Here is a 21,772-nt window from a genome sequence, read left to right as displayed (position 1 = left end):
CCCATCATTTGTTTCCTTGTGCGTTCACACTACACCTCTCCTTCTCGTTCTAATATCGATTAAAATGTCCTTGCTTCATGACTCACATTTATGTATAAGCAAGCGGACCATAGTACAAGTCGCGCGTAACGTCGAACGACCCGTCCGAAAAATAATTGGTGCGACACGAGGACTTCCCAGAAGGTCACCCATCCGAGTACAACTCTCACCCAAGGACTTTTAACTGCGGAGATCTGATGGGATCCGGTGCATTAGTGCTAGTATGATCGCACCTGTTTCATTTCGTGCTGAAAATACATACACTCCTTCTCCTTTTTTCCCCCTTCCGTCAATTGTTTCCTTGTGCGTGCGCACTGCATCTCCCGTTCTCGTTCTAATATCAAGTAAAATGCCACGGCGCTGTGACTCACATTTGCGAATAAACCTGCGGACTATAAATCAAGTCACGCGTAACGTCGAAAGAATCATCTGCTTAAAAATGGGTGCAACATGAGGACTTCCCAGGAGGTCACCAATCCGAGTAGTACTCTCGCCCAAGCACACTTAACTGCGTAGTTCTGATGGGATCCGGTGTATTAGTGCTGGTATGATCGCACCTATTTAATTTTGCGCTGCAAATACATGCACTTCTTCTCATTTCTTCCCCGTCCGGTCATTTGTTTCCTTGTGCGTGCGCACTGCACCTCCCGTTCTCGTTCTAATATCAAGTAAAATGCCACGGTGCCGTGACTCACATTTGCGAATAAACCTGCGGACCATAATTCAAGTCGTGCCTAACGTCGGTAGAATCATCTGCAAAAAAATAGGTGCAACACGAGGACTTCCAAAGAAAATGAGTGAAATACAAGGACTTCGCAGGAAGTAACCCATCCTAGTACTACTCTCGCCCAAGCGCCCTTACCTGCGGAGTTCTGATAGAATCCGTTGCATTAGTGCTGGCATGATCGCTCATATTTTATTCTGCGCTGCAAATACATACACGCTTTCTCCTTCCATCCCACCTCCAGTCATTTGTTTCCTTGCGCGTGCACTTTACATCTCTCTTTCTCGTTCTAATATCAAGTAAAATTACCCGGAACCGTGACTCACCCTTGCGAATGAACTAGCGTTTCATAATTCCATTCGCGCATAACGTCGAATGACCCATCCGAAAAAAAATTGGTGCAACACGAGGTCTCCCTAGGAGGTCACCCATCTGAGTACTACTCTCGCCCAAGCACACTTTACTGCGGAGTTATGATGGGATCCGGTGCAATAGTGCTGGTATGATCGCACCTTTTTAATTTCGCGCTGGAAATACATACACTCCTTCTCCTTTCCTCCCCCTCCCATCATTTGTTTCCTCTTGCGTGCGCACAGCACCTCCCGTTCTCGTTCAAATATCAAGTAAAATGCCACAGCACCGTGACTCACATTTGCGAATAAACCTGCGGACCATAATTCAAGTCGCGCGTATCGTCGAAAGAATCATCTACAAAAAAATGGGTGCAACACGAGAACGTCCCAAGAAAATGGGTGAAATATAAGGACTTCGCAGGAGGTCACCCATCCTAGTACTACTCTCGCCCAAACACCCTTAACTTGCGGAGTTATGATAGAATCCGGTGCATTTGTGCTGGTATTATCGCACCTGTTTCATTTGGTGCTGAAAATACATACACTCATTCTCCTTCCATCCCCCCTCCCGTCATTTGTTTCCTTGTGCGTGCACTCTGCATCTCTGACTCACTTTTGCGAATGAACCAGCTGTTCATAATTCCATTCCCGCATAACGTCGAACGACCCATCCGAAAAAAAATGGGAGCAACACGAGGACTTCCCAAGAGGTCACCCATTCGAGTACTTCTCTCGCCCAAGCACACTTAACTGCGAAGTTCTGATGGGATCCAGTGCATTAGTGCTAGTATGATCGCACATGTTTCATTTCGCGCTGCAAATACATACACTCCTTCTCCTTTCTTCCCCCTCCCGTCATTTGTTTCCTGGTGCATTCACACTTCACCTCTCCTTCTCGTTCTAATATCAATTAAAATTTCCCTGCGTCTTGACTCATATTTGCGTATAAACCAGCGGACCATAGTTTCAGTCGCGCATAACGTCGAATGACATATCTGAAAAAAAATTGGTGCGACACGAGGACTTCCCAGGAGGTCACCCATCTGAGTACTAGTCTCGCCCAAGGTCACTTAACTGCGGAGTTCTGATGGGATACGGTGCATTAGTGCTGGTATGATCGCACCTACTAAATTTCGCGCTGCAAATACATACTCTCCTTCTCCTTTCTTCCCCCTCTCGTCATTTGTTTCCTTGTGCGTGCGCACTGCACCCCCCGTTCTCGTTAAAATACCAAGTAAAATGTCACGGCGCCGTGACTCACATTTACGAATATACCTGCGGACCATAATTTAAGTCGCGCGTAACGTCAAAAGAATCATCTGCAAAAAAATGGGTGCAACACGAGAACTTCCCAAGAAAATGGGTGAAATATAAGTTCTTCGCAGGAGGTCACCCAACCTAGTACTACTCTCACCCAAGCACCCTTAAATTGCGAAGTTCTGATAGAATCCGTTGCACAAGTTCTGGTATGATCGCTCATGTTTCATTCTGCGCTGTAAATATATACACTCTTTCTTCTTCCATCCACCCTCCCATCATTTGTTTCCTTGTGCGTGCACTCTGCATCTCTCCTTCTCATTCTAATATCAAGTAAAATGCTCCGGCACCGTGACTCACCTTAGCAAATGAACAAGCGGTTCATAATTCCATTCGCGCATAAAGTAGAACGACCCATCCGAAAAAAATGGGTGCAACACGAGGACTTCCCAAGAGGTCACCCATCCGAGTACTACTCTCGCCCAAGCAAACTTAATTGCAGAGTTCTGATGGAATTCGGTGCATTAGTGCTGGTATGATCGAACCTGTTTAATTTCGCGCTGCAATACACTCCTTCTCCTATCTTCCCCCTCCCATCATTTGTTTCCTTGTGCGTGCGCACTGCACCTCCCGTTCTCGATCAAATATCAAGTAAAATGCCACGGCGCCGTGACTCACATTTGCAAATAAACCTGTGGACCATAATTAAACTCGCGCGTAACATCGAAAGAATCTTCTGCAAAAAAAATGGGTGCAACACGACGACTTCCCAAGAAAATGGGTGAAATATAAGGACTTCGAAGGAGGTGACCCATCCTAGTACTACTCTAGCCCAAACACCCTTAACTTGCGGAGTTTTGATAGAATCCGTTGCATTAGTACTGGTATGATCGCTCATGTTTCATTCTGCGCTGCAAATACATACACTCTATCTCCTTCCATCCCCCCTCTCGTCATTTGTTTCCTTGTGCGTGCACTCTGGATCTCTCCTTCTCGTTCTAATATCAAGTAAAAAGCTCCGGCACCGTGACTCACCTTTACGAATGAACCAGCGGTTCATAATTCCATTCACGGGTAACGTGGAATGACCCATTCGAAAAAAATGAGTGCAACACGAGGACTTCCTAGGAGGTCACCCATCCGTGTACTACTCTCGCCCAAGCACACTTAATTGCGGAGTTCTGATGGGATCTAGTGCATTAGTGCTGGTATGATCGAACCTGTTTAATTTCGCACTGCAATACACTCCTTCTCCTATCTTCCCCCACCCATCATTTGTTTCCTTGTGCGTGCGCACTGCACCTCTCGTTCTCGTTCAAATATCAAGTAAAATACCACGGCACTGTGACTCACATTTGCAAATAAACCTGTGGACCATAATTAAACTCGCGCGTAACATCGAAAGAATCTTCTGCAGAAAAATGGGTGCAATACGAGGACTTCCCAAGAAAATGGGTGAAATATAAGGACTTCGAAGGAGGTGACCCATCCTAGTACTACTCTAGCCCAAGCACCCTTAACTTGCGGAGTTCTGATAGAATCCGTTGCATTAGTACTGGTATGATCGCTCATGTTTCATTCTGCGCTGCAAATACATACACTCTTTCTCCTTCCATCCCCCCTCCCGTCATTTGTTTCCTTGTGCGTGCACTCTGGATCTCTCTTTCTCGTTCTAATATCAAGTAAAATGCCCCAGCACTGTGACTCACCTTTGAGAATGAACCAGCGGTTCAGAATTCCATTCGCGCGTAACGTTGAACAACCCATCCGAAAAAAATGGGTGCAACACGAGGAATTCCCAAGAGGTCACCCATCCGAGTACTACTCTTGCCCAAGCACACTTGACTGCGAAGTTCTTATGTGATCCGGTGCATTAGTGCTATTATGATCGCACCTGTTTCATTTCGCGCTGCAAATACATACACTCCTCCTTTCTTCCCCCTCCCGTCATTTGTTTCCTGGTGCGTTCACACTTCACCTCTCCTTCTCGTTCTAATATCAATTAAAATGCCCCTGCGTCTTGACATACATTTGCGTATAAACCAGTGAACCATAATTCCAGTCGCGCGTAACGTCGAACGACCCATCTGAAAAAAAAATGGGTGCAACACGAGAACTTCACAGGAGGTAACCCACCCTTGTTATACTTTCGCCAAAGCACACTTAACTGCGGAGTTCTGATGGGATCCGGTGCATTTGTGCTGGTATGATCGCACATGTTTTATTTTGTGCTGAAAATACATACACTCATTCTCCTTCCCTCCCCCCTCCCATCATTTGTTTCCTTGTGCGAACACACTGCACCTCTCCTTCTCGTTCTAATATTGATTAAAAGGCCCCTGCTTCTTGACTCACATTTGCGTATAAACCAGCAGAAAATAGTTCAAGTCGCGGGTGACGTCAAACGACCCGTCTGAAAAAAAATTGGTGCGACACGAGGACTTTCAAGGAGGTCACCCATCCGAGTACTACTCTCGCCCAAGCACACTTAACTGCGAGTTTTGATGGGATCCGGTGCATTAGCGATGGTATGATCACACCTGTTTAGTTTCGCACTGCAAATACATACACACTTTCTCCTTTCTTCCCCCTCCCGTCATTTGTTTCTTACCACACCTCCCGTTCTCGTTCAAATATAAAATAAAATGTCACGGTGCCGTGACCCACTTTTGTGAGTAAACCTGCAGACCATAATTCAAGTCTCGCATAACGTCGAAAGAATCATTTGCAAAAAAATGGGTACAACACGAGGACTTCCCAAGAAAATGTGTGAAATATAAGGACTTCGTAAGAGGTCACCCATCCTAATACTACTCTCGCCCAAGCACTCTTAATTGTGGAGTTCTGATATAATCCGTTGCATTAGTGCTGATATGATCGCTCATGTTTCTTTCTGCGCTGCAAATACATACACTCTTTCTCCTTTCATCCCACCTCCTGTCCTTTGTTTCCTTGTGCGTGCACTCTGCATCTCTCCTTCTCGTTCTAATATCAAGTAAAATGCCCCCGCACCGTGACTCACCTTTGCGAATGAACCAGCGGTTCATAATTCCATTCGTGCGTAACGTCGAACGACCCATCCGAAAAAAAATGGGTGCAACACGAGGACTTCCGAGGAGGTCACCCATCCGAGTACTACTCTCGCCCAAGCACACTTAACTGTGGAGTTCTGACGGAATCCGATGCATTAGTGCTGGTATGATCACACATGTTTCATTTCGCGCTGCAAATAGATACACTCCTTCTCCTTTCTTCCCCCTCCCGTCATTTGTTTCCTCGTGCGTTCACACTTCACCTCTCCTTCTCGTTTTAATATCAATTAAAATGCCCCTGTGTCTTGACTCACATTTGCGTATAAACCAGCGGACTATACTTCCAGTCGCGTGTAACATCGAACGACCCATCTGAAAAAAAAAATGGGTGCAACACGAGAACTTCACAGGAGGTAACCCACCCTTGTACAACTTTCGCCAAAGCACACTTAACTGTGGAGTTCTGATGGGATCCGGTGCATTTGTGCTGGTATGATCTCACCTGTTTCATTCGGTGCTGAAAATACATACACTCCTCCTTCCCTCCCCCCTCCCATCATTTGTTTCCTTGTGCGTTCACACTGCACCTCTCCTTCTCGTTCTAATATTGATTAAAATGCCCCTGCTTTTTGACTCAAATTTGTGTATAAACTAACGGACCATAGTTCAAGTGGTGCGTAACGTCGAGCGACCCGTCTGAAAAAAAATTGGTGCGACACGAGGACTTCCCAAGAAAATGGGTGAAATATAAGGACTTCGCAAGAGGTCACCCATCCTAGTACTACTCTCGCCCAAGCACTCTTAACTTGCGGAGTTCTGATAGAATCCGTTGCGTTAGTGCTGGTATGATCGCTCATGTTTCATTCTGCGCTACAAATACATACACGCTTTCTCCTTCCATCCCCCCTCTCGTCATTTGTTTCCTTGTGCGTGCACTCTGCATCTCTCATTCTCGTTCTAATATCAAGTAAAATTACCCGGCACCGTGACTCACATTTGCAAATGAACCAGCAAATCATAATTCTATTAGCGCGTAACGTCGAACGACCCATCCGAAAAAAAAATTGGTGCAAAACGAGGACTCTCTAGGAGGTCACCCATCCGAGTACTACTCTAGCCCAAGCACACTTAACTGCGGAGTTCTGATGGGATCTGGTGCAATAGTGCTGGTATGATCGCACCTTTTTAATTTCGCGCTTGAAATACATACACTCCTTGTCCTTTCTTCCCCCTCCCGTCATTTGTTTCCTGGTGCGTTCACGCTTCACCTCTCATTCTCGTTCTAAAATCAATTAAAATGCCCCTGCGTGTAGATTCACATTTGCGTATAAACCAGCGGACCATAGTTCCAGTCGCCGTAACGTCGAACGACCCATCTGAAAAAAAATAGGTGCAACACGAGAACTTCCCAGGAGGTAACCCATCATTTTACTACTTTCGCTAAAGCACACTTAGCTACGGAGTTCTGATGGGATCCGGTGCATTTGTGCTGGTATGATCGTAAATGTGAGTAAAGACGCAGAACCGAACCTGACAGACACATCTTTTTCCTTTTGGGAGGGTACTTCGAGTAGTGGGTACCTTGTAGTACCTCGACCCACCTACTCGGGTCTTGTATGGATATGCAGGAAGGGGTGCTCCTAGGTGTGTGTAGGGGTTGTGTTTGTTCGCGAGAATGGATTCCTCGTCAAGTCAGTTTGGGGGGTGTGGACACACTTGCGCGAATTCGGGTAACGGCTACAAGGGAGAAATCGAAAGGAAACTGTACCCGACCAGGGATGGATGTAAACTCGTAAGCTACCGAGGGTAGGGATAATCGTCCAGGTCTTATTGTGAAAGAAGAAAGCCGCCCCGCCACTGCTTTAAGGTTACTTCCTCTGTCGTCGCTAGGAAGCTCTTGGCGAGGAGACCTTAGGATAAGTAGCTAAAACAAAGGGGAGGGGAGGATCGACCCGTTTAGTATAAATCCGAAAAAAGACTGTTGACAGCAGGTGGAGACATTTCTTTGGCCCCCTTCAAAAGGAAATGCGGGCAGGGTTAAGCTCGGCAGAGGGTTCGAGAATAGGGTAGGGTCCTGCCCTTAAGATTCTCAGATAAGAAAAGAGTTCCAAACCTTTATGCATGCACCTCCGTCTAAGTGCTGCGTACAAGTTCCGGCCAGGAGAATTGGGAAAGATCAAACCAATTTGAACTGCTCACATCACAGTAGTAGTAGTGTAAAGGCCGTAAGTCGGGGGGCGGCCATAACATAAGGCTATTACTTTCACATCTCTCTCTCTCTCTCTATCTATAGATAGAGAGATCCGCTGCGTGAGCAACCCGATTGTGCATTACATGTGCTCTACAGGCCGCACTCCATCTTTCTTTTCTTCCCAACGAGCCCATTTTTCTTTTGATTTGGAAGACAGGCCTTGCGTTCGGTTCGAAAGGTATGGTTTTCAGTATGTCTCCAGATGGGGCACCCCACTAGTCCGCCTAGCTAGTGAGCGGTTCTTTCGAGCGAGAAGGAGGCTGGGCCCTACGGGTGGGCATCTCCCGCAACGCAAGCTGCATTGTTCGCCACCGCCCGAAAAGCAAAAGATTCGAGAGTCCAGGCTGAAAATACATGAATAGATAGTGGTCTAATGACAAGGGCCGATGACGGAAGCTCGGGACGGAGCCGTATGATGCGGAAGTCTCACGTACGGTTCCCTGAGAAGGGAGTGGCTACCTACTGGAGCTTTGACCAACCACCACCGGTCAATTCCGCTTTGGGGCCACCCCTTACTCTACCATTATTATAGGGGTATGGGGTTCGAGACAAAGAAAGATCAAGGCAGCATATCAGTTTTTCCTTTATACTTTACTTGGATCTATTTTTATGCTATTAGCTATTCTGTTGATTCTTCTCCAAACAGGAACCACTGATTTACAAATTTCATTAACCACATAATTTAGTGAGTGGCGCCAAATCTTTCTATGAATTGCTTCTTTTGCCTCTTTCGCCGTCAAAGTGCCTATGGTACCAGTTCATATTTGGTTACCCGAAGCTCATGTAGAGGCACCTACGGTAGGATCCGTCATCTTGGCAGGAATTCCTTTAAAATTGGGAACCTACGGGTTTTTAAGATTTTCAATACCCATGTTTCCCGAAGCGACACTTTGTTCTACTCCTTTCATTTATACTTTAAGCCCGATTGCTATAATATATACTTTAAGGCAACAGCAGCACTGGCTCCACGAAGTCAGAATCGAATCTTTCTGTTGGCTTTCCCAATTCATTCGTAAATCAGAATGAAAGGGCTAGAAGCGCTCGCTTCTAGCTGCTTCGCCTGCTTCTTATTATGGCGGCTATGTTGGCGTGGCGAAAATGAACGAAAAGCGAGATGAACGTCATGCTCGTTCCAAGTTCAAAGTACCATTTGTACAAATAAGAATCCCCTTCGTTACATTATTTCTTCTTCATATAGATAGATATAGGATCTATGGGGCAATTACTTAGAAGTACATTTTGTGCAACAGCCCTTCCTATCTGATAGAAAAGGATCCCATGATCCTGAACCGATCTTACCTGGGATCGCAAATCCCAAGTTTGTCTATGAAGAGCAGATCTAATTGTATTAGTGTCTATAATTTCTTTCTTCTGTGTAATACTAATCGATAGGGCCTCATTGGTAAGTGCTACAAGATCTCGTGCATTGGAACCCATGGTTATGGACTCGAATCCATTAGTATGGAATATTTTCTTTTCCAAGTGAAATCCCCTAGTATATGAAAGAGTGAAAAAGTGCTTTCGTTGTTGTGGAATAAGAAGCCTTCGTATCTTAATGCATGTATTTAATTTATTTGGGGCTATTAGAGCGGGATCCACTTTTTTGGGAATATGAGTCGAAGCAATAACAAGAATCTTTCTAGTGGAACATCTTTCACAATCCCTGGAGAGAGAGTTCACTAATAGACCGAGGGATAAGTAATTCGACTCATTCACATCCAGACCATGAATGTTTGGAATCCATATTATGCAAGGAGACATTGCTTTTGCTAATTCGAATTGAAGGGTGATATAAAATCGGTCTATTTCCGACATCATATCCATAGTTAGCGCATTCATCATAGTTAGAAGCTCCAGCTCCGTATCAAGTTCACGATCGATATCGTCACTATTATCAATATCGTTACTAGCATCAATATCGTCACTAGCATCAATATCGTCACTAGCATCAATATTGATATCATCAATAAAAAAACCTTTAGGCTTGTTATCCAGGAACTTGTTCAAAAATACTGTAATGAAAGGAACATAGGAGTTTGTCGCTAGGTATTTGACCAAATAGGATCGTCTGGTTCCTATAGAATCTATCACTAAAATAGCCCTAGAGGGGGATAGGGCTAAGCGGAGCGAAAAGGCTTTTCCATGAGATGGGAAATGAAAACTATTAGCCCCACACGAAGTTTATGAATAAGTGATTGTCTGATAATGAGCAAGGAATATCCGTCTTTCTACTAAACAGGATGTATTGAACTCATAATTCATTAGATACTTTTTATGAATGTCAACTAAGTATCGTAAGTAAATTGTTCCCGGTTGTTCAATCATTTGATAACCAGAGTCATTCTTTGATAAATGATCTCTATGAGTCAGACTCAATAGAATTTGATCAATCCTTTTTTCTGCCGTTAAGGTGGAGAACTGAACCAAGAATTCTCTTTCTTTATCATCAATCGAATCACTGTTCGCGACCCAGGATTCTATTTTATCTTCAATCCAATCACCGCTCACGTTTTTTCTTTTTCTTATCAATGAATAGATCTCTTTACTTGTATGACTTAGATGTCTCGTATTTCTCGAAAAAGTGATTCGATTGATGGGATTTGGTATGATATTTATGAGATCGATGATATCGATGAAATTGATATTCAAATCTTTCTTCTTAGAACATATTGATTTGACCCCATAAACGGGATCACTACCCCATAGCATGTTGCCGCCAGAGCCTCGTATTTCTTCTAGAGAATCTCCTAATTGTTCCAGAGCAACTAGAAAGAGATTCTTTAACCAGAAAGAATTCAGTTCAGATGTAGGATACCTATCCAGAAGTTTTCGCAACTCAATCATGTATGATGGAATCATCAAAGATTTGACCTTTTCGAACTCTGTCTATAACTCACTATAGGCTTGGGAAACTAAGATAAGATGTGTACGAACGAGATATCTAGCAACAAGAAGAAGGAAAAGGATGGAATAGAGGAACTCCCGAACATTTGGCGATCTCAGATGTGTCGATATCAACCATTCTTCTCCCATTAGACTTGTCAATCCTTTGCTCTTTTTCCTTCTCTCTTCTAGTTCTCTCCCTCTACTTTATTTGACAGGGGCGGAGAATACCACTCTCTCAATAACAAGAAAAAAGTAGTAATTCAGTTTCAAATGGTTTGAGCTTGGAAACAACCTGCTATCTATCGATAGGCGAGAACAGACTGCTATTGGCTGCTTCGCCTATATATTCTATTATGGCTGGCTTGGAGACATCAGAGGAAGACCATCATCTCTATCCGGGTACGATCATAGCTTCATTCATTCGTTAAACCTTGGGGATAACCATTAGCATTGAGGTCAATCACCACACCACCTCTATCATACATACGACATTACATGATGCGAGAGTGCATGGTCAACACAGACCTAAAACGCCTAGGTTCCGCTTGTAGCCAATACAACCACAACTGGCACTTGTACGAGATTCAACAACTGAAACAACTGGTAGTCCCGAGGAGACATCATCCTCCTATAATAGTTAGCAGTACTAAAGAAGCGAGCCCTATCAGAGAAAGAAAAGGACCCCCTTTTCAAAAATAAAGGAAGTCGCTAGCTAGATGTCAAAGGTGATTCTGTTCATGCTTCAGACGATCTGGAAGATAGGAATGAATTCGAGCAGGGAGAGAATCTTCTCTTGAGCCAAGAAAGCCCATGATTCCTTCGCTAGTCTTCCTGTCCGGTAAAGTAAGCAGCAAAGCACTTCACTCGCTTTCGAGAACCTAATAGAATAGCAGCTGATTCACAGTTGGTTGGCTATGCTCCAAAAAGAGTTCATCTGGACTTGAAGGGTGTCCCATGTCGGATGCGAGCCAAGCTAGTTAATCAAAAGTGAGTCTCCATTACGCAGTGATCTTTCCGCAAGTGGAGGTCCAGGCTCTAATCTAGTCTCTGATGGCGTAGTGGGCTAACTGACTCCTCCCCATGGTCCGGAGGCAGCTTGGTGCAAAACATTTTGTCCTTATGACACACGAGCTGAGTGAACTGGAATTGTAATACAAAGACAAAGGTAAGGAACTTAGTAAAGGAAATAGCGGAGGCTTTGAAGTAGGTACACCGGGTCACGCCCAGAAATTATACAGATGCAACTACCGAAGGCTCACACAAACCAATCGACACTTAAATTCGAAAGACGAAAGACCAACCTAAATGTGAGAATCGGCTCGAAGATCAAAGGAATTCCTCTAGGTAAGGTGGGGCCAAGCTGCGGAAGGAACTTTCCGTCCAAAGAGTATAGATAGAGTCAGAAAATCGGCCCTCTGGAGGTGAACCGGTGACTTCGCCCTGTTCTTATGGCGGGAAGTAGCAAGAACACGATCTCTCAGAAAAAAAAGACTAAAGCCCCCGATCCAAGATGCCCCACCAATCAAATAACGCACTGCAGATCCAGGGTTTTGCCCCAAAGTACGCTTTTGCTCGCTCCGAAAGTCAGTACGAACCGGGCAAAGAAGCAATTTCGACCATCCCTAAAGGAGATCGGTGAGCCCTTTCCCCTGATGCATGGGACAAGGCCGGGGAGTCGAAAGATTATAAGCGCAAGCAGCCCTTACGCAAACCTCTAACCAGGCTGATGAAACCTAACCAGAAAGAAAAAGAAATGACACCGGTCGTTGTGATCCTTCTTTCTCTTCCAGCCCATCTTGACTATTCCTCAAAAGAAAGGAAGGCTCAGAAGGACTCACCCAAAGCAGAAAGATAAATATACAGATGGAATGGTTCATCAACATGCCTTGGGAGCATGAGAGCGGGACCCTTCCCTTGGGCAAAGAAAGAATGCTTAATAATATGTAGGGCTAACCTACCCCAAAGGATAGGGTAAAAGGTTCTTCCAATCTTTCGGATAAAACCTAACCGACGATTCATATTCTGGAAAGGCCCTTCTTACTGGGCGTCTCTCCGCAAAGGCGCTTCTTTCTGTATGAGTTGACTGACCTACTGACAATCTAATGTAATAAGATAAGAGGGCAATGAAATGGAATAGAAAGAATTCTCTCCCTTTGAGCGCTATTGTTCTTTCCCACCCTTTCTTTGAACCTTGGTTATATGCTTAATCTCTCTCAAACAAAAGGTCATTCGGACATCTAAACACAATCCCTACATCACAGGCCCCATCTTTACTCCGACTTCCTCTGTGCTTAGCGACATTACTTCATATCAGTGCCTGTTTAGATTGCCACCAGATTATGAAAGTCTTAGACTGATTTTCTACTATGCTTATATACCTGCTCAGCTACGTCAGAAGCTTGCACCTCGTGCAAACAGATGTTTTTTAAAGGGGCATGCCTCGGCTCAGAAAGGCTTTAGATGTTTTGATCCTTCTTCTCGTTCTCGCCGGCCAGGCATCTGACCTTCCATGAGCACGAGTTCTTCCACTCCCCCCTTTTTCTTTTAGTAGGCGCCTATTGGATCAACATCTTCTGGATCTGCTTCACCAGTGGTTTTTCCTTCGCCTCCTGTGCATCAGGGGGAGTCAGAGTCCATACCATAAAGAATCAGGCTCGCAGCCCTCTATTGAGCAGCCAACACTTGCACCTTGCTCTTCTAATAAGAAAGAGCAGCCTGCATCTTTCTCATCTTCTAATAACGACCAGTTGCCTACGGATTCTCCTTCATCCTCTATCGTAGCAGAGCCATCTCTATCTCTGCACTTGAATGGTTTTCCCCCGTCCTGCAGTAAAGGAAAAGTGCTTTCTTAAAATCTGCCCGCCCCGAGGAAAAAGATGTGTACAGGAACGCTATGTGAATAGGGTCTTTTTAAGCCCTCACTCAGCATCTAACAATTCAATCAACATACGTTTTAAAAAGCATTTTGAAGCCGTATAGCCATTTCAACCTTACTCCCTATTCTCTCTTAAATAAAGCTATGAGAAAACTGGAGTAATGTTCCATGACTTTCCCCATTCCTGTGAGCTGTAGAGTTAGTTATCCTTTATCATCCCTGGCATTCCTCCTCTCTATGAGATGTGGGATTGATCCCGTGAGCCCTTCCTCTTTCTACATCCTTTTAAATGAGAAGGCATGCCTATCCATGTTTTATCTAGCCTTTGCTCCACTATCAACCACCGGAATGGTTATTTTGCCTGCCCTCGCTTTCCTCTCCCGCGGGAGGAGCGATAGCCACTCGACTGAAAGGAGAGGAGTAAAGTTCAAGAAGTCCGAACTCCCACTTTCTCGTCGATAACGGCTCTCTTCGATGCTAGCAACCGCGTTTGACCCTTTTCGCGCTTCTTTCAATTTCCTTACATTCTAGCTGAAGGAGAGACTTGACCTTTACTTAAAGTGGGGCAGCGCTACCACGCCCTTCCGTGCTCGTAGGTTGACTCCCCTATGCATCCCGACTAAGGTCTCACAAAGGCGCACTTCCCTTATGCATCCAGCCGCTTCACTAATGTGAATAGGTTCTTTCTCAAGTGGGTGGCTTGGTTATATACTCTTATGCGCGTTCCTTCTTCGAACCTTTTGGTATGTATTGCCCCCTAACTATAGATCAGATCCACCAGACGAGAAACTCAATTCCGCACTGCTGCTGAGTCATCGGACTTATCCACCAAGGGATTCGTGGAATTTATGTGGATTGCGTTGGGGGAAATCTACCAAAGCTAGGCAGATAGATAGACTCCTTTCCCGCTGCTAAGGGAGAGCAAGAAAGAAAAGCAAATTCTTGTTTTTTAATCAGCGCCCCCTTTTCGGTATGCAGATACTAAGAGTCCTCTCACTACCAACCAGCAGACATCATCTGGCTGGGTCTTGCCGGTATCAACAACGAGAAAAAACAACCAAATGGAAACAGAAACTCACTATGGCTCTTGGCCCAGACAACGTCCTAGGCGTAGGGGAGATCGGAGCAAGAGGGAACGCCTAGACGACATTTTTCTTCCTGGGCTGCAGTAAGTAGATCAAAAGGTCGTTCTGCCCCTTGTCCTTGAAGATGGGTAATCAGTTCTCAAAAATCTTGCTCTAATCTGACCTAGCTGGCCAGCGATCCCAGTTCCCGGCAGAGAACAAGACAGCAAGCGAGCGTACCTTTGTTCGCTTCTTCTCCACCAAGCACAAAAGTTTAAGGATAACTGTAGGTCGGTGGCTACCTAAAGAAACTCCGATTCGATCCTCCCCCCGGCTGGGAGGCATTTACCTCATCCCGATCACAAGGAGAGGTTCACCATGATGGGGGGTACTTCTTTTTTTTCCTTTCCGGAAAGAATGAAATGCATAGGAGACCATCCTTTTGTTGCAGCATGCTCCTCAGATTTACGGATTTGCAGGGGGCCTCAGGCCCTACTTAGTTTCGCAAGCCTTTGTCATTGTCAGTCAATTAAGTGGGGCCTTTTGAATGGAAGATTAAGTAGTTTATCAGTGGTGCAAAGCGGCTTTGCCCCTTTTCAGTAGGGGAGCGAAAGATTAGACCTTAGAAAGTCAGCGAACAGCGGTTCTTCTATGTAGGTATGGCGTTCCCTCCTAACGTCGAGCTAAGTGACTTCGTAACCTTTGCGTTGCGTAGTAGAATGAAGGCTACGCATCGACGCTCTCTTATCTATTAGCCTAAGCGTCTTCGCTAACTCGCTCGCCTACTATACCCTACTAATGTATTGTATAGTAGGGTAGGCTAGGCTAACTCAGCCGCTTACTTATACTAATGTGTTGTATAGTAGCGCCTTTTCCTTTTTGAATAACCCATATTCTCATTATCTTTCATAAGTCAAGTAGGCGAACCTATAGGTCCTTAGTAGCGTTGACAAAGAAGAACAGCCGGTTAAAAGACAATGAATCTTTTTTTTTTTATATCTTTATATATTTAAAATATATAAAGATATATATATAGGCTAGCTTGACAAGCTAGCCTTCTGAGGTGCGAAGAGAAAGATCTCATTTTTATGACTTCTACTTATCGATCCCAGCCCGGAAAAGTGACCGACCAGAGCCCTATTGATGAATGAAAGAAAGGCTTTATGAGCCCTAGCCCTGTAAGCCCACACCTGTGTAGAGTAGATCGTTCAACACCTGCAGCACAAACCCATTTTTGACCTATTGGTCCGTTTATCATAGGCGACCGAACGGCCGCCCCCTAATTACTAGACCGACCTGCAATAATAATTCCATAAACACCTAGCGAAGATATGGCAAACAAATAAAGTAGCCCTATGTTCAGATATGACAATACTATACCATAATCAAAAGGTACAACGGCCCGAGCGACCAGACTTAACATAAATGTAGCCACTGGAGCCATTCTAAAAAGGAAGAAATTCGCACTACTTGGTGAAATATGTTCTTTTAGAATCAATTTCGAACCATCTGCTAGAGGTTGTAACAATCCGAACGATCCCACTACATCAGGACCCTTTCGACGTTGCACAAAAGCCATTACTTTATGTTTAGCTAGCACTAAAAAGGCTACTCTTGTTTTGATGCTTAAAGAGAGGCCTTATCACGTAAGACACTAAGTCGTTCCTGCTGTTAAAGAGTTCCACATCTCTTTAACCTAGGAGTGAAATGCTTCCCTAAAGGATAAGCAACTACATCATGAAAGAAGGTAAAGACGCTACCCATTCCTCTAAATAGGCCTATTACGGGTGCTAGTAAGACAGTTTATTACAGTTCCTTACTAATATATTCATTCTTGCGCAATGAAGAAAGCATTAAAAGTCTTATCCCGTTACGAACCTTGGCTTTGTCCCTTGCTTCCTTTATCTCGTCTATAGTTTGATAGTATAGCATTCCTTGATAGACAGAAGATAGCAAGAAAGTAAGGAAGTCTTATGCCGCTCCTATCTAGCCCCCGGAAGTGACTTCGATACGCTTCCTTCTTCCTTTGCTCCTTCCTCTAATTGGTACAGCTATCATTAATTCCGTCTATTGCTCCTTAAGGTGATAAAGACTCTGTTTAGTGTAAGAGTCAAGCAGTAAAGGGGCGAAGCGGTTAAGCAGGTAAGAAAGTCATAAAGGTACGAAGGGAATATCTCCATACTAGCAATCAGGCAATCCGGTAATCAGTATTTGGCATGCCCTATCTCTCTCCACTAATGGCTTAGCTATCTCTGCCTTCCTCCTCTCTCTCCCTTTATTTTGCAAGATAGGAGTACTCTTTTTCCCGCTTGCGGGAGCAAAGGCATGAAGGAGCTTACCTTACTAAGGCATTCATTCAAAGGATTTTGGCTTCATCTGGCGTCCATCAGAGAGCGGTAAGAGTATTTAACATTTCCCTTTGGAAAGCATTTCTTTAGGAAGGAATCCCCTGTCATTTCCCAATTCTTTAGAAGTTCAATTGCCTAAAACCCGAAAATCCCCACTCGCTTCATTCTATGCTTAAAAGGATCAGGAACAGAGGGACAAACAGAAGTCGATACAAGCAGAATGACTAACCAAAGTACGTTCAGTTTCATCACCCGGGTTGGACCGACAGCGGAAGCCTAGCACTAAGTTCAATCTCCAGCGATAACGGTCCCAAATGCATCAACGATGAATTGCCCGCCAACTATGGACGGTATAGAAGATTCACTTCACGCATACACCGAGAACACGGCATAGCCGCACCCCTTATAAATAACAAGGCCATTGCTTGGCTGCTTTCTTATGTGAATTGGGGTTAATAGCAGGTGTGAAGCAAGAAGGAAGAGAGAGGCCTGTGCACAAGCTTGATGTTCAAAAGCCCAGGATCAGAGTGCTTCGCCCTAGAACAGAACATTTCACTCTATTTTCATTGGTCGCTCCTTGATTAGAGCATGGCAATTCGATTAAGATTTGGCAATCAATTAAGAAGGGTCTCCCCGAGGGGGATCAAGAGACAGCTTTTAGTCTCTCCCCCGGGTTCTGAGAAAAGCTGGTGCCCCAAACTCCTCTCTTTGGCTTATATCCATAGTCTGACCCGACCTCCTCGGAGATGCTTTGAATGATTAAAATGAGCTTTTCACTCGAAAAAGAAGGAGAGTTTTTCTTCTTGCATGCATCCTCTACTATGAAAGCTTACCTGGAATAAGGAAGAAAAACTTGATCATCCGCTTTAGCATAATTTCGTTTAAAGCATTTTTGAACTCGTTTAAGGAATTGATTGATCGAGTCCAATCAATGGGGTCTCCGGTAAGCCCCTTCGGGCCCTTTCACTTTCTTTTTTGAATCAAAGCAGGAACCTCTTCCAATTTCAAAGAATAACCATAGCTTAGTGCCCGTAAACACATCCATCAGTTTTCATCTTCCCCGGCACAGTTTTAAAGTCCAGTCTCACAAGTACCAGAGCTATATATCCCTTAATCCAGTATTAGGTCACAGATACCATTGAGGAGAGCCCGAAGAAGATAGAAAGAGACTCCCTTGAAAGAAGTACGATCAGAAAGGCTCCTCCTTACCAAAAGAAAGTCAAGCCCGATCTCTTTTCTTTCTTTTTTATATTACCAAACCTAGCTTAGCCTTCGTCAATCTAACTAGAAGGAGACTCCCAACTATGGCAAGGCCCCCTTCAGGCTTAGGTTAATCAATCCGGCCCTAGACGCCTTCGTTGAGAAAATCGCCGTAGGAATGGAGATCTTTCTTAGAGGGCTAGAGCATCTAAAGCCGAGCTAGAGTATATTCAATGCCTACTTTGAAATTATCCTAGAAATGACTCTCTTGCTGCAGAAGAGAAAAGGCTAGCTGTGAAGTATAGAGAACTCAGTACAGCTGAAGAAGCTTTTTTCAAGCAAAAGTCAAGAATTTCTTGGATAGATTTTGAAGATCAAAAGACTGGCGCCTACTAAAATAGTAAGCTCCAAAAGATAAAAAAAGACTATTAGGAACTCTTTATAGCATAGCTCTGATCGCAGAATGAGGAGTTCAAATTCAGAATGAGGCTGTGGCTTTCTATCAGAACAGAACCTTCTAGGGAAGTCTGATGAAGATCTTTCGGGGGGATAAATTTCTTATTTCAAAAGCCTATTATAGATAGAGATTTTTTCATATTGCAGAGGTATGCTGCTAGAGGAAGTTACTCAGGATGAGATCAGGCAAACCATCTTTTCCCTCAATGGGAACAAGGCTCCTGGGCTTGATGGTTATATAGCTGACTTTTGAAAGCCAGACTGTAGTAATCTTGGTGGTGAGGTAACTAGACCTATTTCTGACTTTTTCATGAATCGCAAGCTCCTTCATGAGGTAAATGCCACTACTATTTGTTTGCTTAGTCCCAAAGTGAACCTTGAAAGAATGAGTGACTATAGGGCTCTTTCCTCTTGTCAAACTCTCTACAAATGCATTTCCAAGATCTTAGCTAATAGAATGAAGTTTTTAATTCCTCAGATCATCAGTCCTAACCAATGTGCTTTCATTGAGGGGAGGAAGATTGTGGATAATCTCCTCTTAGCTCAAGAAATTTCTTTTAAGCACTCTCATAGGTCTGGGCTAACCTCTAGATGCACTTTAAAAATGGATCTTATTCAGGCTTTTGACTCAGTGAACTAGTGCTTCCTTTTGAATATTCCGCTTGCTTTGGGCTTTCCTGGGAAGTTTGTAAACTTGGTGAAGTCTTGTATCACTACAACAAGGCTTTCTCTTGGAGATAGAGGGTTTTCTGGGTGATTTTCCTGGCAAAAAGGCTTTGAGGCAAGGTGATCCTATGTATCCATACTTTTAATAGCTATGGAATTGCTTTCTTTCTTCACTTCTAAACAAGGCAGATATGGAGGGAACTTGACCTTTGAATCCTAAATGCAAAGAGGTTAGATTCACTCATTTATGCTTTGCTTTTGTTACAGTATATCTTCTTTTTTTGAGTGAAATTCAGCGAGGAGTAGCAGAAAGGATAGAAGGATCTAGGCAAGTAAAGAACTTGCTTTGCTAATATAACTCTGCATAGGATCACTCACCTTAAGGCTCTCTTAGAGAAATTCCAAAAATAGATTATGGAATGAAATTGATGAGAACTTTCTTATCATAAAAGCAAATCTCAGTAGCTTTACGGGGGGGAATCCTCCGTTGAGGAATAAGATAATAGAGTATGGGTCAATGGAGAAATAAGCAATGCTAGTCTTGTCGGCCTATCCCCCTGCTATAGAAGAAGATAGTATAGAAATCTCATAAGAAGGGAAGGGCGGATCAAAGTAGAATCTTGCATATCCTAGTCCGCTTACTAATCGCTTTCAGGACCAGTCTTCAATGGCATGAAGCTTTAGTGGCATAACAAGCTCATGTTTCTACGATCTTAATCTGTATTTACTTGAATGATGCTACAAATCTTCATCAAAGTGGTTATTTATTTATAATTGAACAAAAGCGAGGAGCTACCGAGTTTACGAGGTGAAGGCCGAATCAAAAAATAAAAAAGATTCCGAGCACGTCTGGCCAAAGTCCATCTTGTCTTTATCACGAGTCATTTTCCTTGCCATTTGATTTTTTCTCATATCTGCGGATTCTTCAATTTGCTTTCTCCCTCATAGAGGAAAGAAGTCAGGTGGTATACTCTATTTATCCGCTTATTGGAACTCTTTCTAATGACCTATGCATTCTGTTATCATTTCCAGTTGGACGATCCATTAATCCAATTTGAGGAAGAAATGAACTCTTTCCATTTCATTTTTTTGAGGGCTGTCGCCCTTAACTTCTTTAGGGGCTTAGAGCAGATGAAGCCTTCCTTCTTTTTTCTCGGTCCGCTTTGGCTCCTGATCTTGAGCTCGCTTTTCTTGGCCTCAGGCTTGGCTTCTTCTTGGAGTCCTTGCCCTTTTGAGACTTTAGGCCCTTGCCCTTGGGTTGTTGATGTAGTTGCTTGTAGTTTTCTTTGATTTTGATTGAGTTGCTAGAAAGAATATCAAAAAAACTACATAGTTCAGGAGAGAGAATCAATGTTCAGTAGTACGCCTGGTTCACCGAGTTCTACCACTGCGGGGCCTAATCATACTCAAAAGAAGAGTTTGATTCTGGCTCAGAAGGAACGCTAGCTATATGCTTAACACATGCAAGTCGAACGTTGTTTTCGGGGAGCTAGACAGAAGGAATAAAAACCTGTGCCAGCACCGTTGATGATGCAGAAAGCTTTTTTTATAGAAAGAGAGTCAAGGGGGCTTCTGCGAGCAATTCTGTAACCGCAGGCAGCCCAGACCCGACTTAATAATGGTCGCGCATGAGATCACACGAGACCACTTCAATTATGAGTCGGGGGATGCGAACATAGCGGCCCTAAAATCAAATACCTTCTCCTCTATCTTGAAAGGCGAGAAATTTCCATTTTTAGACCGCGACCCATCGCTACGCACTTTCTCACCGATTTAGTGAGATAAGTGTCAAATTCTCCTCCACAAGACTGAAGATGTTTTTTCAGGGCTTGGGTTCGAGAACATAATTGGAAGAAATAAGGGTCGAAGTTTAGACCGCTCACAGTAGTTCTACCTATAGAAAAAATCATCAGAGAGGAGACAACCCATTCATGATTCCAGCCAAGAAGACTAGTAAAAGAAAGGATAAAAAATGTCATATATTTCAGGAGCTAGATTAGTTGCCAATGAACAAGTCAGAATTGCCTCTGTAGTTCCCATCTTTCCCGATTGGCTTTGCTTTTCTCGAATGAAAGCAGGAAACTCACCTTAATTAGTAAATAAAGCGAAAACAAACCTGTGGGATAGTAAATCACATCATATATCGGATATCGCATCAGAAAGAGAGATTGATTCTCCTTTCCGGACAAGTCTTGAGGAATGTCGACTTTATAGTCTTTATCCCCACTGGGTAAGTGGAAATCTGATTCATTGATTTTATTGGTCCTCCCAGGCTTGTACTCGAGGACCATGCCGAACCCCGCCAGAAAGCCTTGCCGCCAGCATCGCTCTCCTTTCAGGTAGCACTACTTCCATGTGGAGCCGAACAGAAGCGACTGTTCAAGTGCCTCTTTCTCGCTTCCTTTTGCCCCTCCAAATTCCCGGCCCGGGGAAAGAAAGTAGCACACACGCGGATAAGGATCGATCTAATTGAGTTTTCGAGCATAAAGAGAAAGTCAGAAAGCAAGTCTTTGACTTGGAACGAGACCAACGTACGAGGTGAGGTGCAATTTAGGGCGTAAGCGACTTTTTAGTCTTTTTAAGGTAGGAAGACGATTCGGAGATCAGAGAATCGTCTTATT

At 44.0% G+C, this 21,772-nt stretch overlaps 14 pseudogenes; all 14 read right to left on the bottom strand.

Moving 5' to 3' along the window:
* Positions 1 to 155: 155 nt before the first annotated feature.
* Positions 156 to 274, bottom strand: LOC148253872 (5S ribosomal RNA; annotated as a pseudogene).
* Positions 275 to 479: 205 nt separating this feature from the next.
* LOC148253871 (5S ribosomal RNA) lies at positions 480 to 598 on the bottom strand (annotated as a pseudogene).
* Positions 599 to 1,158: 560 nt separating this feature from the next.
* LOC148253870 (5S ribosomal RNA) lies at positions 1,159 to 1,277 on the bottom strand (annotated as a pseudogene).
* A 521-nt stretch (positions 1,278 to 1,798) lies between these two features.
* On the bottom strand, positions 1,799 to 1,917 carry LOC148253869 (5S ribosomal RNA; annotated as a pseudogene).
* Positions 1,918 to 2,122: 205 nt separating this feature from the next.
* On the bottom strand, positions 2,123 to 2,241 carry LOC148253868 (5S ribosomal RNA; annotated as a pseudogene).
* Positions 2,242 to 2,801: 560 nt separating this feature from the next.
* Positions 2,802 to 2,920, bottom strand: LOC148253867 (5S ribosomal RNA; annotated as a pseudogene).
* Positions 2,921 to 3,476: 556 nt separating this feature from the next.
* Positions 3,477 to 3,595, bottom strand: LOC148253866 (5S ribosomal RNA; annotated as a pseudogene).
* A 555-nt stretch (positions 3,596 to 4,150) lies between these two features.
* LOC148253865 (5S ribosomal RNA) lies at positions 4,151 to 4,269 on the bottom strand (annotated as a pseudogene).
* A 203-nt stretch (positions 4,270 to 4,472) lies between these two features.
* LOC148253864 (5S ribosomal RNA) lies at positions 4,473 to 4,591 on the bottom strand (annotated as a pseudogene).
* A 206-nt stretch (positions 4,592 to 4,797) lies between these two features.
* On the bottom strand, positions 4,798 to 4,915 carry LOC148253863 (5S ribosomal RNA; annotated as a pseudogene).
* Positions 4,916 to 5,464: 549 nt separating this feature from the next.
* LOC148253862 (5S ribosomal RNA) lies at positions 5,465 to 5,583 on the bottom strand (annotated as a pseudogene).
* Positions 5,584 to 5,790: 207 nt separating this feature from the next.
* LOC148253861 (5S ribosomal RNA) lies at positions 5,791 to 5,909 on the bottom strand (annotated as a pseudogene).
* A 560-nt stretch (positions 5,910 to 6,469) lies between these two features.
* On the bottom strand, positions 6,470 to 6,588 carry LOC148253860 (5S ribosomal RNA; annotated as a pseudogene).
* Positions 6,589 to 6,792: 204 nt separating this feature from the next.
* LOC148253859 (5S ribosomal RNA) lies at positions 6,793 to 6,911 on the bottom strand (annotated as a pseudogene).
* Positions 6,912 to 21,772: the final 14,861 nt, after the last annotated feature.

The sequence above is a fragment of the Carica papaya genome, chromosome 5 (assembly GCF_054855325.1).
Source record: "Carica papaya isolate Zhongbai chromosome 5, ASM5485532v1, whole genome shotgun sequence".
In the NCBI taxonomy this organism is placed as follows: Eukaryota; Viridiplantae; Streptophyta; class Magnoliopsida; order Brassicales; family Caricaceae; genus Carica; species Carica papaya.
Note: the sequence above shows the minus strand (reverse complement) of the source record. Positions and strands in the feature narration are given on the sequence as shown.